Consider the following 5545-nt stretch of genomic DNA (forward strand, 5'->3'; position numbering starts at 1 on the left):
TAGACTACCTGAAGGACGAGAAGCTTCTCATCAACTGATTTATCAGAGGACTTAATGCTAGGATAGCAGGACTTGTGAGGATGGCCGGTCCAGGGAGCCTTCGGGTTGCCATGGAGAAGGCCTTGATAACCGAGGAGATTCAGGTCAGGCCACAAGACACGAGAGATCAGTTTCAAAACCGAAACCCGACACCCTTGTCTTTCGGGTTTCAAAAACCCCATTGGAAAGGCAACCACAGAAATGCATCAGGGTCCTATAAATCCCCTCCTCCATAACAGTCACAGTAGAGTCAGAGATAGAGGCCCCCTCAGGGTAAGCAAGGCTTTAAGCCCAAGCAGTGGCAGTCACAGGGTCCTAGGCATGACTAGAGAGCATAGGGTGCATACACACCTCTGGCAAGGGCTCAGTAGTCCTCCAGGGGTGGGTACAGTGGTTCTAGTAGGACAGGTGGGCATCCTTTCTCTAGGCCTTAGGGAGCACAGTTTCAGGCACGCGGTGCTTGTTTCACATGTGGAGCCATGGGGCACATGGCGAGAGAGTGTCTGCAAGGTCATATGATAGGTAATCAAAGGATGGCAGCATCAAAGCCTACAGTAGGAGATATGGGCAAGTCCCATAGAGTCTTCGTAGCAGTTGACAATCGCTAGGCAGAGAACCAGGCCACAGTCATTGAGGGTGCAGGTAAGATCAGAGGTAGCGGTATTTCTATATTATTTGACTCAGGAGCGACTGACTCCTTTATATCTCCATTGGTTGTGGAGTGTTGCGGGCTAGTGGCAGTTAGGCAAGGTGTTAGTTGGGAAGTGGAGTTAGCATCAGGGGCTAGAGTGTTAGTGGATTCAGAAGTTAGGGGATGTCTACTCCAGATTGGTAATACCACCACTGTAGTAAACCTTAGAGTTACGCCACTCGGATCTTATGGCGTCATACTTGGCATGGATTGGCTTTACACCCACAGAGCCAAGATGGATTGTCACCTAAAAAAGATCGAGTGTGAGGATGATCATGGTGCTTCCATAATAATCACTGGGATTCAGAGACCCGTGTCTCTTTGTATGATTTCTGCTATGCAGCTTAAGCGGAGCATGCGAAAGGGATGCCAGTTGTTTGTGATCACCATCAGTGATAGAGAGGAATAAAATGAGAAGGATCCCTCCATAGATGATCATCCCATCCTTGAGGCATTTGCAGATGTATTTCCAGCCGAGCTACCTAGTATGCCACCTAGCAGAGAGATTGACTTCCACATAGATTTGGTACCGAGAGCCGAGCCAGTTTCGAGAGCACCTTATAGGATGACCACACATGAGCTTAATGAGCTCAAGATGCAACTAGAGGAACTTTTAGAGAAGGGCCACATTCATCCTAGCATCTCCTCTTGGGGCGCACCAGTCATCTTTGTGAAGAAGAAGGATGGATCCCTTCGGTTATGCATGGATTATAGGCAACTGAACAAAGTAACCATCAAGAACCATTATCCCTTGCCCAGGATTGATGATTTGTTTGATCAGCTTTAGGGTGCTAAAGTGTTCTCCAAAATAGATCTGAAGTCAGGATATCATCAGTTGAGGATTGTGGAGAGTGATATCCACAAGACCTCATTTCGTACTAGATATGGCCACTATGAGTTCACTGTGGTCCCATTCGGTCTTACGAATGCTCCAACTATATTCATGAGTCTCATGAATGGGGTATTCCACACTTTCCTCGACTGATTTGTGATTGTGTTCCTCAATAACATATTGATATATTCTCAGAATGAGAAAGAGCATGAGGAGCATTTGAGGTAGGTTTTGCAGTGTTTGAGGGACAACCAGTTGTTCGGTAGTTTGTCAAAGTGTTCTTTCTTTAGATCAGAGGTCAAGTACCTAGGGCATGTTATATCCGGTGATGAGATCTCAGTTGACCCATCAAAGATCAAAGCTATAATGGATTGGCCAGTGCCAACCAGTGTGGCAGAGGTCAGGAGCTTCATGGGTTAAGCAGGATACTATAGACGCTTGGTTGAGGGATTTTCCAGAGTTGCACACCCCATCACATCCCTCCAGCGAAAGGGAAGGAAATTCAAGTGGATAGAGAAGTGTGAGAGGGATTTTCAGGATCTGAAAAGGGCACTCACTAGTGCACCTATTCTTATTGTGCCAGGCGCCATGGCCGATTTTATGGTATGCACAGATGCTTCCTTGGATGGATTAGGAGTAGTCCTTATGCAAGAGGGTAGAGTTATAGTGTACAAGTCTAGGAAACTTAAGACTCATGAGCTTAACTACCCTACGCATGACCTAGAGCTTGCAGTAGTAGTGCATGCACTTGTGAGGTGGAGACGCTTCATTTTGGGTCATCACTTCGAGCTTCATTCAGACCATTAGAGTTTGCAGTACATCTTCACCCAGCCTAACCTTAATGCATGTCAGAGGAGATGGATGGAGCTCCTTTGTGAGTATGATTTTGATGTCCACTACATCAAAGGGAAGGAGAACATAGTCGCTGATGCCTTGAGTAGGAGACAATATGAGGTATACACCATATCTATGAGTATAGATTTGAGAGACCGTATATTGCAACAATTGCTAGAGGATGGATGGTATCTAGAGGTGTGTCAGAGGATCCGATCTCAAGAGATCTTGGAGGGGAAGTATGTGGATTACTCTTTAGAGTCCGATGGATTATTACGCCATAGAGGGTGCATCTATGTACCTTCTCCTGGAGGGTTGCGAGAGTTCATCATCATGGAGGCTCATAGAGCTCCTTATGCAGCGCATCCTGGGGTTAAGAAGATGCATGCAGATTTGAGGCAGTTATATCATTGGCCAGGTATGCGGCAGCTTATCACTGAGTTGGTAGCCCGATGCCTTGAGTGTTAGAGAGTCAAGGCAGAGCACCGCCATCTAGGTGGGTTGCTCTAGTCTCATGCTATACCAGAGTGGAAGTGGGATACTATATTCATGGATTTCATCATTGGTCTTCCCATGTCATCTCGTTGCCATGATGCTATCTTGGTGACAGTTGACAGCTTGACCAAAGTAGCTCACTTCTCACCAGTTCGGACTACCTTCATAGCTCCAGAAATGGCACAGGTGTTCTTGTGAGACATTGTTAGACTTCATGGTGTTCCACGCAAGATTATTTCTAGCAGGGATTCCCTCTTCACTTCTTCCTTTTGGAAGGCATTACAGGCAGTTGTGGGCACCAAGCTCAATTTCAGCACAGCCTATCATCCGGAAATGGATGGGCAAACAGAGCGGGTTAACCAGGTGTTAGAGGATACGCTCCACATGTATGTCATGGATCATCAGACTAGATGGGAGGAGTACCTTCATTTAGTAGAGTTTGCCTATAATAATGGGCATCACACTTTTTTGGGGATGCCACCTTTTCAGGCTTTGTACGGTAGACCTTGCAGGACACCTTTGAGTTGGGATCGTATTGAGGATAGAGTGGCTATAGGCCCTAAGATGGTTTGTGATATGGAGCACTAGGCAATTTTGATTAGACAGTGCCTTAGTGAGGCACGGGATAGGCAAAAGAAATATGTAGATGCAAAGAGGATAGACCGGAGTTACATGGTTGGGGATAGAGTTTTTCTGAGAGTGTGGCCACGAAAGAGTCCAATCCGTTATGGAAAGGGTTCTAAGAACGCACCTTGCTTTGTCGGACCTTTTGAGATCCTTGAGAGGATAGGACCAGTTGTTTATCACCTAGCTTTGCCACCTATCTTGTCACGCATCCACGATGTGTTTCATGTATCAGTTTTGAGGAAGTATATCTATGATGAGTCTCATATTTTAGATTGGGATGCCTTGCAGGTGGAGTCAGACGGGCATCTAGCTTTGGAGCCCATTCTCATTTTGGCTCACTGGACATCGGCCCTTCGAGGTCGAGAGCTGGACCAGGTTAGGGTCCAGTGGGTTTGCTATGATGAGGTTACAGCTTCGTGGGAGGATGCAGCACGTATGAGATCACAATGCCCTCATCATTTTGATGAACTCCAGGAGGACGTTCAGGCCTAGAGGGGGAGGGTGTGAGGCCCTACCCCGACCCATCCTATCTTTTCAGTTATTTTCATGTTGGAACTATTATGGATGCTTTATTTTGATACATTATGGATAAAGAACTTTATATGGTCCCACGAATCTGGTAACATTGATATATATTGATGCTTCAATTCTATGCTTTGTGGATATAGAATTTTATATGATCCTAGAATAGGGTAACATTGTGATGATGTATGTCATTATCTGATTTGCAGGACTTTACTATGATGCTAGAAATATATTTGCATATCTTATAAATGGATTAAATTATGAGGATTATGATGGATTGCTTATGTGAATTGCTTTGATATATGGCAATTGTATTCTATAATGTCAATTTGATGCAGAATTATTGTATAGCATTCTTAATTATGTGTTTTATATTATATGAGGCTATTGGAAGGTACCAATGTTTAAATTGAGATGCACAGAAAATTATCCATGTGACCATGGAAATATTATGGAGAATCAAGCCTAGGCCTATGTGCGTTCGTAAAACCAAGGGTTGTCTATTTGGAGAGACAACACCCCATATGTATTGTATTTTTATTCGTAAATGTAAAATGTTGCATGAGTGTAAATTGTATTTATTAAAATTGTTTAAATCATTCGAGGGACAATTGCCATGTGTGTAATTGTGAGGTGGAATTATTTTGTAGTGTCACTTGACACATATGTTGTATGTTGTGTTGGCAATTGTCATGTCACCTTTTTGGAGAGTTTTATTTTTTGTTAATTGTTATATCTCCTTATTATCCTTGAAGGAACCAAGAAACCTAGGTTAGTGAGCCACAAGGAGGGTCAACTCAGAGTTGACCCGTAGGTTAACTTTAGTTGAACTTTCTAAGGGTTAAATCAACTCCTAGAGTCAATTTTAGAGCATTTTTATTAGGCCTCATGGGGTACCTATGGGTGAAGGCCAAAATTGGCCATGTGTCTTTCCCTTAGGGATTGTTTAACCACCCAAAAAAGTGGTTTTCCCAAGATGGACGAATTCCATCTATAGGAGTGTCATATTTCGTAAGATAACCTTCTTGATAGGTGTAATCCCTCTTCCCATTTCATTCCCCTTCTCTAGGTGCCTTGGTTAGGGAGTGTGTAAGACCTAGGGAAGACCCAACCAATGGGAGTCCCTAACTCTATCCAAGAAGTTGGAAGGAGTGACAGAAGCCTTCTTAGGCTAGGGATTGAAGCTTAGTGAGCTAATCACCCACTCTCCATCTTTGAAGATTTTGGACAATTTTTGGAGGAAAACCCAGTTGGGATAGGAAAAAATTGGCTAAGTGTTGCAGAAAAGATTGTGGATTGGGTTGCTCTTCATCAAGGTTTCTCCTAGAATACCCTTGGCAGAGTCAAGGTTGGTGTTTTTTGTTCTTACTTGTGTACTTGAGAATCTGTTGTAGAATGCTTGAATGGAAAATGTTGTATTTTTATTTGTGTTGAACTTGTGAAAGCTTTGTGTGATTTCTTGCTTATTTTTTGCTTATGCATTGTTGTGTTTTGGGAGTGTC

The sequence above is a fragment of the Cryptomeria japonica genome, chromosome 6, assembly GCF_030272615.1.
Source record: "Cryptomeria japonica chromosome 6, Sugi_1.0, whole genome shotgun sequence".
NCBI lineage: Eukaryota > Viridiplantae > Streptophyta > Pinopsida > Cupressales > Cupressaceae > Cryptomeria > Cryptomeria japonica.